This window comes from Anneissia japonica, unplaced genomic scaffold (genome assembly GCF_011630105.1).
Source record: "Anneissia japonica isolate Jap-2015-1 unplaced genomic scaffold, ASM1163010v1 scaffold284789_len57268_cov186, whole genome shotgun sequence".
Lineage (NCBI taxonomy): Eukaryota > Metazoa > Echinodermata > Crinoidea > Comatulida > Comatulidae > Anneissia > Anneissia japonica.
Window position 1 is genome coordinate 43,939 of NW_022741104.1, and position 13,153 is coordinate 57,091.

General features: G+C 32.9%; 1 long non-coding RNA gene across 1 annotated transcript; it reads left to right on the top strand.

Annotated features, from left to right (window-relative positions):
• The first annotated feature begins 2,536 nt into the window (after window positions 1-2,536).
• LOC117118579 lies at window positions 2,537-13,077 on the top strand. The gene is made up of 3 exons (XR_004447069.1): window positions 2,537-2,607; window positions 6,367-6,513; window positions 12,694-13,077. It is a non-coding gene; the product is annotated as an uncharacterized LOC117118579 (long non-coding RNA).
• Window positions 13,078-13,153: the final 76 nt, after the last annotated feature.

Here is a 13,153-nt window from a genome sequence, read left to right on the forward strand (position 1 = left end):
GTTAAATTATAGTTTGCATTTTAATGTGGAATCAATGTTGAAAAAGTGATATGTTTTTCAACCACAATCCTATTGTTTATTGAACATTTTTTAACGTTAAATAAACATTGCAAATATGTTGAGATTTTAAAGTTACAGTATCAACATAAGTTAATGTTTTTCAGTGTCAAGTTAAAATTTTGTTTTTACTCAACTTTAATTCAACACTGAATTCACTTTGAAATCTGGTTGAAACTTTAACATAACAATACAATGTTAAGTCTAAATATAATTGTTATTTCAATGTAGAATCAACGTCCATTAATTTAACTCAAAATTATTTCAACAATAACATTTAAAACTGGTTTGGATATTAAAATTACAGTAACAACATTAGTTCAACGTCTTTTCAATGTAATGTTAAAATATAGTTTATATTTTAATGTATAATCAACGTTCAATGTTACCGTATGTTTTTTCAATTAAAACCTTGTTTATTCCACATTATTTAACTTTATATAAACGTTGGAAATATGTTGAGATAGGCTAAATTTAAATTTAGCCTAAGTCCAAAATCTTTTCAACGTCAACGTAAAATTGCATTTCAATGTAGAATCAACGTTAAAAATGTGTTATGTTTTTTAACCAAAGACCTATTGTTTATTTAACGTTTTCTCAACGTTAAACCCACCCATTATTTACTCACCGTTGTTTCAACAATAAATAAATGTTGAAAATTCTGGTTGAGATATTAAAATTTCAGTAACAAAATTAATTCAACATCTTTTCAATGTCAAGTTAAAATATAGTTTTTATTTTAACGTATAAGCAACATTTAATATAAGTTTTGTTTTCAACCCGGAGTTTAAGATTTTACCAAATTTTATTTCAACAATGAATTAACTTTGAAATCAGGTTGCGATTTTAACATAACAATTGCAATAGGCCTATATTTATTCAATATTTTTCCAACGTTAATTTAAATATAGTTTTTATTTCAATGTAGAATCAACATTGAAAATGTGTTATGTGTTTCTACAAAGTAGGCCTACCCATTATTTACTCAACATTATTTCAACGATAAAAACGTTGAAAACTGGTTGAGATATTAAAATCACAGTAATAACATAATTTCAACATCTTTTCAATGCCAAATTAAAATGTAGTTTGTATTTTAACGTATAATCAACATTTAGAATGTTATTTTTTTCAACCAAGTTTAAATTTCTTTAACTCAACCTTAACTTGATATGAAATTTCATAGAAATAATTGTACAAGATTTATTAAAGTTTACCTCCATGGTGGTGTATAAAAAAATTCATAGGCCTATTATGAGAGCATATATGAGCTTTAATCATTATGGTAATTACATTAGTTCTCTGTCCTTGAAAGTGTGGCAAGTAATGGGCTAATCGGATTAGGTCATTAGGTACAGACCAATCAGAAACAAATGCTCATTTTTTGAAGTATCATCTCAGTTGCTGTAAAGCTGTTTACACAGTTTACATACTAAAGAATTTCAGCATTATCAGATAAATGGTAGGAACTTTATATTTGTATACTATATTAGAGGGTGTATCTAAACTAGCCCAATATCGTAACTGTATAGGCTTGCTTTATATATATTATATGGTTATCTTTTGTTCTAGCTACGATACTCCAGCCAGCCCTCTGGCCCTATAGCTAGTAGAAGAGACTAGGCCTAGACTAGAGTACTGTTGTAGGGTAGTGTAAAGGCATAGTTGGGATAATTTTACTTGTTTGGGCTACACTACAAGTTGCATGTGTTGGCTAAGTTTAAATTATTAGCGGTAATTTTTAATCGCCTAGGCCTAGACCTTTCTTTGCAAAATGGCCACGTCCTGTGTTGAATGCTATAATAGGTCTATATTAAATTAAATATAATGTTAAAATGTGGTTGCATGGAAGCGCAAAAATAAATAAAACAGCTAGGCCTAGGCCTATTATGTGTGTTTAATAATTCATCTCATATCATGGGCCTACATACTGCCAGTGGTATAATAGCCACATCACTGTCATTTCATCAGTAATCATTTATGTTTTTTGAAGATGTTAATAATGTAAATTTTTATATTTTCTTTCAATAAAGAGAAAAATTAACAATAGGCCTATATCTTTTGATAATAACATTTGAGGCTATGGTTAGCGTAATGAATAATAGAAATATAAAAATAGATAAAATAATATTCGTGTATGAATCGATAAATACCAGTGCTCAAACATGATGTTATAAATCGTATCAAACAGTTCATCAACGGAAGTTCCTTATTATAGTTGTATGAAAGAGGTCTCTGGTTTTTATATGTGTGCGTTGTTGCTGTTTGAAAATTGAATATACAGTACAGTACCACTATTTTCTATGACTTGTCATCCTTACAAACTTCAAAATAGATCCGTAAGTGCTGAAACAACGCTACTGACTCTGCAGTCTGTCTCAATTTGTAATTTGTTCAATCTGTCAAGCCTGCATCTGTTACGTTTAACAAAGGACAATACCAGCATTAATTTCATTGGCGTATTAGAGCTAAACCTGGGGAAGGAGTGGTGGGAAGATGGAGAGGGCGAAGGAAAATGACGCTGCTATAGGAATTAGAGTATCATGAGAGGTAAATTAATGTTTTTTAAGTACTTGATTTCCTGTAAAGGTATGTACATTTTTAGGTGGTGCAGAGTAACTCTGCAATTCAGAGTAACGATATGCGGATCACTGGACCGTCTCGTAGCAACAACCCTACCCCATGTTGCATAGAAGTTTGATTAGGGTGGGGTGTGGGTCTGTTGTTGTTCACTTTAGTATTCATTGATGCATAGACGTCGTCGAACCAAAAATGATATTTGCCTATCAAAAGGTTCGGATCCTCCTGTCGGACATGTAGGACCCCTGTCGGCAAATTAATGGAGTCTCCGTAGTCACAAGGAACTTCAGTCGAGTAACGTCACTACCCAAGCAACATCCATTATGGAGGGGGTGGGGAGGGGGTATGCGAATATAAAGGCTATGAGCGTTTATCTGTTTATCTAACATAAACGATGCTACAAAAAACAATCAAGATTTTCACATCAATTATGATTTTCTAAGTTTGAGATTACTACATAAGGAATTCTAAGACAAATTTATGGACATGTCACATGATTTGAACCAGCAACTCTAGGGTTGGATGGCTGACATCTTTAAGTCAGGCTACGGAGAGAAAACATTATTTTGATATGTTGGAGAACTGTTTTTTCTAAGACAGAAAAAAATGTTTGACGAAAAACTGGGGAATGGTGAATGAGATACAGATTTTTGCGATAACCGCCCTTTTTACACCTTTTACCCCATTTTTTAAATATTCAAAAATCTGTATCTCATTCACCTTTCCCAGTTTTTCGTCAAACAATTATTTCTGTCTTAGAAAAATCAGTTCTACAAAACATTTGTTGTTTGTACAAAATTTGTTTTTCCTCCGGAGACTTAAACAAATCACCACTTTCTAGGTATACCAACCTGTACATCCGGTCGCTTGAACTATTATTCTGTTTTGATGTTTTTATTGAATTTAGTTCATCGGGTTTAAATGTGCAGTTTAGTGCTGAGTGATGGTCAAATACACTGTGATGTTAAAAAAAATGTATGTCATTGCCACAAACCATAATATACTTACGTAGGCAAATGTTTTTCCAGGCCCAGACCAAAACTGAATTCATTAACGAGAGTAAAGAGTTTGAAATGTGTAAACTACAACAATAAATAACTGCCAATAATAATCTATTGATAGATATTCACAAAGAATGTGAGACAAGCAGACATGATCCTATAATTCTAACGTCATTCGTTGATAATCGAATAAAGTTTGAATATAGGCCTAGAATCACAATAATGACTTGTATCACTTTCTTTGTCGTTTCATACTAAAAATATTCACGTTTCAATCATCAATCCAGAAGTTAAATGGTTATAAATAAATGACAATACCACAATTGTAGACCTACATGAAGTATAATACAATTCCTTTCGAATTAGTGAATGGCATTGATAACTGCGATTTCCATGTCCATTGTGACTCATTTAATTTAGGCAGTCACATTTCATTTCTATAACTACAAGTAGACCTTTCCTTGGCCTTTTTTTTTTTTTTTTTTTAACAGAAGATCCTTAAACAGCTGCGCTTTTACCATACATTTCCAATTTAACATATCGGGAGGTGGTTGATATTTTTTACAGTACGTTAGTTCAATAGTAATTAAACACTTCGATTCGCCATAATTTATCAGATTTTCTTATATTGGAACATAAAGAGTACTGTATTTGTTACATAACACGTCAGATAGCAAAACATCATTCCAGTGCGCGTACTAGGAGTCCTGAAGTGGGAATGCTAATGGGAAGGGGAGGGGCGCAAAAGTTAAAAGGGGTGGGTGGTTGGCTCGATGCAGTTGATGGAGCGCTACCTCACAGAATTCGATTGTCGAAATAGCATTTGCAGCTACGACTTAACGCAGGCTCTGTGGTTTAGTGGGTTATGACACCAGGCTATCTGGTGATCGTGGATTCAAATTCCAAATATTGAGCTAACTTGTGTGTTACTATTTTATACTGGCATTCTGCTGACTGTTACCGTTCTTTAATTCGCATAAATTATAGAGGAAAACGCTAACCTATATCTCTGATAGAGTACTGTAATTAAAGATGACCAAATAGTGACGTTGTTATGATACTAATACGATCCTTTTTACAACGAAAAACATAGGCTAATATTTCAACATTTAGCCAAATAATCAGCGGTTTGAGACTGGGGGAATTTAGAGGATGTAAGGTCATAATATCGTTATTCTAATTCATTACGGTATAATCCACAATTTGCCAACTCTAATTAAAGATAATGCCCACTAAATCTAGGCCTAATATAAGCCTAGATATAAAAAGTGAAAAGCCTATAAATTTAATTTTAGTTATTAATACTCAACTGAAGATTTCAACAAGAAAACGTACATTAACATAATAGGCAGGTCTAGTTTTGTACGGTGTAGTTACTCTTAACTTTTTACGCGTTCCAAAAACAGAAAAAGGCCAACAGGTGAACAATGGCACTGATCACCACAGGTAATAAGTCAATTTTTAGGTAATAAATTGTAATGAAATTATATGATAAGCTTTAACTGAGATAACTATATAGTTGTTTCAGCTTTTAAAAACCCGAATGCCATTGGTCAGAATTAAATGTTGTAATACTTAAACGTTGCAGCTTATTTGTGCATGTTACTGAAAGGAAACCAATTTTAAGCGTTTAATTATGCATGACTTGACTTACATTTAGCGCTGAATGAGTCTGAAACATTATAAAATATGCCGTGATAAAGTTATTGTTATTAATCCTATAGCTTTTAAGGATTATAGGATTATTCGGCATGCGGATGGTGTTAATAACGTTTCAATTCATGATGGTTTAAGCGAGACTTTTGTTGGTACCTTATTTAGTGAACTCTCCGACCGCCAATGGTGATTAAAATAAAATAAAATTTTATTTTTGGGCAGTTAGTGCATTCTCCGCCAAGAAAAATTAAAATTTCATAAATAAATTGTTATATTTATATCACCCGTTCCCTAAAATCTCCAAAAATAAGTTATGATTTCTTATCTTATTATATAAATTTAAAGTAGGCCGCTTTATCAATCTCACTACTACAGTGATTTATTCATCAATTAAATTTTATTTCATTTTCCAATGGCGTATCTAGAGGTGGACGGGGGTAAAAAACTCGCATCTCTCAGTCGTCCCCTTCCCCCGTTAAAAATGTTCAAAGCAAAATCACACTCAAGTAGATGATGACCATCAATTCATACCACTTTATTTTGAAAGCTAGCGTCGCCTCACTTAATTATCGATCCCTTCCCATTTCATCTTCGTACCCCCTATCCCTTCCTCATTTCAAGACTATGCCACTGAGACGGACTACACTCTAGATTTCGTATCTTGTTATGCTGTATTTCTAATTGTTTCTGTGTGTCATCGATGATCAGGTTTTCTAGTATTTATTAGGTGGATTTTGGAAAGAACTCTTAAGAACGAGGTTCTCAGTCTGGCACAGAGCCATACTCTAATAGAGTAATAATGTATCTGTTCCCTGCTATAACTGTTGTAGGCCTACATACTCGCGCGAATAAGCGCCCGACGCTTAAAATATTTTTGGCTCTTTTTGAGGGGCGCTTGAGGATTTAATTTATTAGGAGAGGGGCGCTTATTCGCGCGAGTACCGTGTAGGAGGAAATCTACTATAGCTAGATAGTATACAGGAACTCTACTATCTTTCTACTAGATAGTAATACACAGCGCCACCAGCGACAAATTCAATATCCTTGCAACCAAATTTATTAATCTTGACAGAAAAGTGAGAACGCATACGAGAGTTGCAAGCATTGAAGAGTGATCGGTCATGCACACTGATCAACGCAACATTTGAATTGTGGATTTAACCCGGTAAATTCATCAAAATTATTTTTTGGGATGTTATTGGTAAGCATCATTCTTAAGGTAAATATTCCTTTTTCTTATCATTACTCATAAATATCAGCAGTAGATAGACCCTTTTTTTTATTAGGGCCTATAAATAAATAAATATATATATATAAATATATATAATTATATATATATATATATATATATATATATATATATAATATCGAGTATTGTCTAAATATAAAACGAAACAGGCAACGACAATGTTCATAATCGTGTGCCATTTAATACTTATCCTTTAATGATACACGGTAATAGGCCTATTTTGATTCGGTAGGCCAGACAACAGCCCCCTGGGTATATTAAAGTCCAAAAATATTCCAAGTGGAAATTATAACGTACGTTGTTCACTAATTCGTTTTCATAATTAAAAATTAAGTTCTTAATTATTTTAGTTGTATAGTTCTAACATGAGTCCGGACCCTGTGGTCTGTTTTCGTTAGATTGAACTCTATGGTTAAATATTTTGCTTAGGCCATTTCTGGCCATTCCTTTCCTGTAAACAGTCCTCGATGCTGATATTTTATTCAATATCTTGAGATATAGGCTTTACTGCCTACCAAAAAAGAAAATAAAAAACGGAAACCCCCTCAAATATTCAGTTAAAATCTTAATTTGCAATTAAATGACGGTTCACTCGCCCTACAATCAGTTTCTTGGTTGAGATGCTAATAAGCAATTAGTTGCGTATCATACAATAGTGAAAATTATTATACGAAGGTTAGATTAATGCATACATAGATTTATACTGTAATTCTGTTATGTGTCGCTGGGAATAAATTCTTTAGTATCTGCGGTACTGTAAAGCATGGCGGTATACTACAGTGGTATCAGTTGTGGAGCTGGCATCATTTGAAAAGGGTCAAGCATCACCATTTCCTGACGACCTTGTTCTCAACCAAATTTATATTTCCTTTTCCGTTCTCTTTAATTAGAAATTTGCTTCTTAATCACTTACACTTTTTTTTATTTTTTTAAAGAACACATTTTATAAGAAAACTGAGGCTGAAATTGCTTAAAAATTAAGAACAATATAAGAACAAATTGAGGCTGAGGTAAAATGTCTAATGAGATTTTTATATTTAAAAACTGAAACCCCCTATATTTAAAAACCAAAAAATTATATCTACTACCTTGTGTGCAGTAGGTAGGTAATACCCTCTATAATGCAGGACAGTAAGTGTACAACCTGTCATTTTGGGCCATTTTTACCGGGGCAATTTTTCTGTGGCCATATTTTCAGGGGCCCTTTTTTCAGGGACCATTTTTCCCGGGGCCACTTTTTACCTACATTCCAGTACAGTGTATACTGCTGTACAATAAACATTTTATATGTTTGAAAAGTGTGTATTTAAGAACAAAATAAGAACATTTTGAGCCTTAAATCGGCCAAAAAATAAGAATACTGAGCCTGAGCTAAATTTTACTGGTTCTTATTTAAAAAAAAAGTGTATTTTGACTATAAATATTTACGTTTTACTTTTAATCCTCGCTTAGTATAACGGAGATTTCCAGCCATCCTTTTCCCACCACAAAAGTGCTGTTTTCAGTATTTTTGCTTTTCAACCTACAGACCTTTAAGTATGCCCTGTATAAGAAGATGAATTGGTTTTTCAGATGTCTTTATGTGGTTGTTTATTTCCTGAACTTATTAACCTACCTCATACCTTGGGTTAAAAATCACTAGCTTATAATTTCTGGTTACGCCATGGTACAAGAATAGAACATCCATGTACATATTGGCCTACTTTCATCAATCAACAAGATAAACTTGCGTTTTTATGACGATGTTGGTTTGAGACGCGTCATGATCAGCAGTTTATAGCGTTTCTACACCTTCCTGACTTCAGTTTAACATAAAAAAATTGCCCGTACGTAACAATTTAGTCAGAGCGGAAATGTGCATCATTCCTCTGTCAGTGGTTTCTTAAGCCCTGAGCAGGCTATCAAATTGTATTGGACGAAACCATGTGACAAGCCTAAATATGGTCATGATGACATCACATCATGACCATATATGGGCGTTTAACCGTTTTTGTCAAATAAAATTTGATAATGTGAACAAGACTTTATTGCATGCTATCATTACTCTGAGTATCCCGCGAGTTGTGCACAAATAAATTACATTGATTACTCATGTTAAAATAAACGGGAATATAGGTACGTGCGTTTCGTAATACAGAATTAACGGAATGTTTTATTATTTGAAATATTACATACTACAAGCAGTGCTTACTTGGTAAATTTTTGCATTTTCTATTTATAATTTTACATAATAATTATATATTAGTATTAACACTGTAATAATACACGTTATGAATATAAACGTTGTAAATTAAATTAAGATTGAACTCTCTTACATTGGAACAAGTCCAAGAAACACTTGGCCTACATTGTACATATAGAGTAGGCCTACATCTTTCTACGTTTAAATGAGAAAATTAGTATTTTCCTAACTTTTATATCAATATTTTTTGGTGAATAATTAAATAAAGAAATTTAGATTCAATATCTACAACTTATACATTATTGTTTCATATTTGGAATTGGTGTAATTTTGTTTTTGTTGTACTTTTAGATTACTTCTAGATTGCATTTTATTAATGTGTTATTTTTTAATTACATAATATTATTTAAAGAACTGATGCTCAAATCTGTGCTTAAATTTAAATTCATTCCATTTTATTAACAGTTTCAATTGTTTCAAACATGGTAACTAATTATATCTCCTTAAAATTACTCTACTGTATATATAGCATTTAGGCTATAATCATCAGGGTTTACGTTATCACGTTCTTTTCATTGGGTGATAGCTAACTCTAAATGGAGTGACGTTTGATTGAGTAATACACTTTCACACCCTTTGTTAAAAGAAAGCGAAACAAAATTTGTATAGTCGCACAAGCATATTATATTGCTTATATAATGGACCTTTCCACTAAGCCCCGCCCCTTAGATATTGTTGGTAAGATACCACAAGACAACAGTGTTAAAGAATACGCCAACACGTGCGTTTGTGAGACAACACGTGCGTTTGTGAGACGCGTGCGTATTCCTAGCGCTGTTCTGATTAGTCAGTTGTCAAGTTTGATTGACACTCCGGAAGCGTCTATTGTTTAATGCGGTTAGGACATTCAATGTGTATTCACACCCTTCTTTCCACAAAAAAAAAAAAAAAAATGGCATTGCAGATATAACCGTAAGGACAGACTTTAGAAAGGACTCATTCTAGTTTAGTCTATCATGATGAATATGAAGATGCAAGTAAAAGTTGACTTGATCGTTTGTGTGGATAGAGTTATATAAATAACTCTTCCATCTTTGCTTACCAAATCCTGAAACCGTCTCCCCAAAAATATATAGTTTTGTTGTTGTTGTTATTTTTTCGTGTAGGCCTCCATTCAATAGGCCTATAAGATCTTTCCAGAGATGTAGTCATATGGTACGGTAACTCGAATGATTGAGTAACACGTTAAAAATACTTTACCTAGGCCTATATAATTGACCAGGCATACTAACCAGGCCTTATAGCTTGAAAAGACATGATAGCAGTTTTTATCAATTAAATAACATATAAACACTGACGGTACATTCGAAATAGGAACATATGTATTAGGTACTAGGCCTGATGCCAAACGCTGACTAAGCGGCGTTCACATCACGAAAATATATAGGTCTTCGTCGAAATTTTGTATAATTATAGGCCTATGCAGTATATGTCAGTTTGTATATAGTAGCGATCATAGGGACTGACAATATTGAGACTGCTGCTTGAAGTTCACGAAGAGTTGATCATCACGTCGCCAGGAAATACGTTTTGTGATGCGGAAATAATGTATTTAATTCACAGGGTTGAAATAATGCAATTAATGTGATAATGTTTTTGTGACATGTTAGTTAGTTGTGCCAACATTTTATTTTTATTTGGAGTAAAACATAATTCGGTAGGACTACGCATCTAGTGACTGACGATTGATGACACATGTATGACTATGACACAGTGGAGAATATAATTTGAAATTTCCATCTCTTAAATTAATTGGATGATGAAGGATTTTCTTGTCAAGCTTAAAGAGTGAGTCACGTGGAAAGATTATAGCATAACGCTGCGTTTCAGTAATAATTCGATATTCTTTCAAATTATGCTTGAATAATTTTAGTGTCCACACGATAGACCCGACAGCCCCAGGGTCTCATCCATGAAACTTTGCATCTTAACTCCAGGCTCCAAGGGTTCGTAACCAGACTTTTCCTACCCTTTTCCACAGTTTGTAAATATTCTGTATCTCATTAATCGTTCCCGAGTTTTTCGTCAAACGAACTTTTTGAAAAATCAGTTGTGCAAAATATCAAAATGTCCTCGCCTCCTATCCAAAGCGTGGATCCAATGTGCGCCTAATTAATCCAATTCACAGTCAGCCTGAGAAACAGATGGTTGCTTATTCATAACCATATTCGCAGCTTTTGTGCGTTCCGTGTGGCTTTTCACTTTCCATTTGATCTGAGACTTTGGCATAATTTAAATTATGTTGGTTGGTCTTTAAAGCTCTGTTCACACTAACAAATTTTCTTTTACAAAAAAAAAAAATACAAAAAAAAAACCAAACTATTGTATGCCCATATATAGTCACCATGTGAATATTTATGGTCATGATGTGATGTCACCATGACCATATTTATAAGCATATCACATGTTTTGTAAAATTAGATTTTACTGTGAAATATTTTATTATCATCATCATCATCATCATTATCACCATAATCATCATCATCACAACAACCACCACCACCACCACCATCATCATCATCATCATCATCATCATCATTATCATCATCATCATCATCATCACCCTTCATCATCATCATCATCATCTTCATCATCATCATCATCATCATCCTCATCATAATTATCATAATCTTCTAAAACCTTGTTCAATAACACCGCAGGTTGAATGGAAAAAAGGGACAGACAAAATTATAAAGGAAATACGGGTTGTTGCTTAACACTTATTGGGTTTTAAAACAATCAGCGCATACTACGTTGTTCAGCACCCGAATGTTTATGATGTACAGGAATTTTTATTGAGGTTTTTAAATTATTTTTGATCTCCACACACGGCTAAAAACAAAATGCGACAGATCAAAATTTTTAGCTAAAAACATTGTTTGGCCGGGTGCGTCAGACTAATAAATTAACGTGGATGCGCCGCATTTAAGCTCAGATTTAAGCTCAAACGTTTAAAGTATGACGAAGGAATGCAAACATAAACTTTATTACGACGACCTGAACTCATAAAAAGTTTGCTTTGAATTTATATTGAGCCTTTGGGGTTGGGTAAATGACCACCGTATACGCCCGATATTAACCTTTTAAAATTGTTTGATATAAACAACAGCAACAATCATAGGATTATGGAAAACTAAAGCAATTGCAACAAAATTAAATAATTATTCACAGTGCAAATAACATAAATCATGTCCGTCGCCCCTAGGAAAACTTAAAGCGTACCGATGTGTTACCATTTAAAAAAAAAATTCACCTATACGGTGCTCGATTCTCAGCTGCAAAAGTAAAACTGAAACCATTCCATTAATAACGGCGTACATAACTAAGAGGAAATTAAGATTGAAAGGTGGTAGATGCTGGAAAAAATCATAGGCCCAATATAGGCCTGTGAGTATACAGCACCATAGTATCGTAAGTGACCTTAACGCAAAGAAACCGTAAAATCTAATAATATCACCGTTATTCATTTTCCGATATCTCATCGCGTTATTCTCGCTAATCAATGGATAGGTCAATAGTACTGTACCTTTTCCAACGCACCAAAATATAATTTATTGCACTGTTCAAATAACTTAGTCGTTTTTAGGTGTGTTTACACTCTCTTTGATGTGAATTACCGAAATTGTTATTGTATTCTTAGATGTTACTCTGATTGGTTGATTATTGTTTTAATTTGGTCTTTTTTTAAAATTTATTTTTTAACCTAATACCTAGTAAGTATAGTATTTTTAAATTATTGATTGATCTCCGATATTTCTATACACGTCTGTCTTATATCTATGACCTATACTTTTATTATGTAAATACTTTAAACATTTTTTTTGCAATAAAAATGAAATGAATTTAAATTGAATTGATTTGAATTGATTCTAATAATCTCTTGTATTTTTTTTTTCTCGTATTTATAGGAATGTATGTATACTCTGTAACATGAATAGGATAAAGACACCGATTGGTATAGGCCTGTGCCTGAATATGATTAGGAATACAAAGTCGACATTGTTGTTCTGTCTCATTATTAGTACTCTTGGAATAACGTTCTTTTCTACGAAGCAAACGCCTGCTGCATTTCGACACAGTGATTTTCCTTCCCTACGTAAGTATATAGCCTACTCAAACATTTTTTTTCACACATAGAGGTGATTGGGAGAAGTATGTGCTGGTGGACACGTATTTGCGTATTATCACCCAATTTCCTCTTAATAAAAGATGTGTATGAACAAAGTTTATTATTACGCACAATTTGAGAACTCTCGGTATTGGTTCCAAAATTATAATGCCATAAAAAAAGATATAAAGAATAAAAAAATAATAATAAAAAACACAAAATATATAATGTATGGCATTACGATACAATATATAGTTATT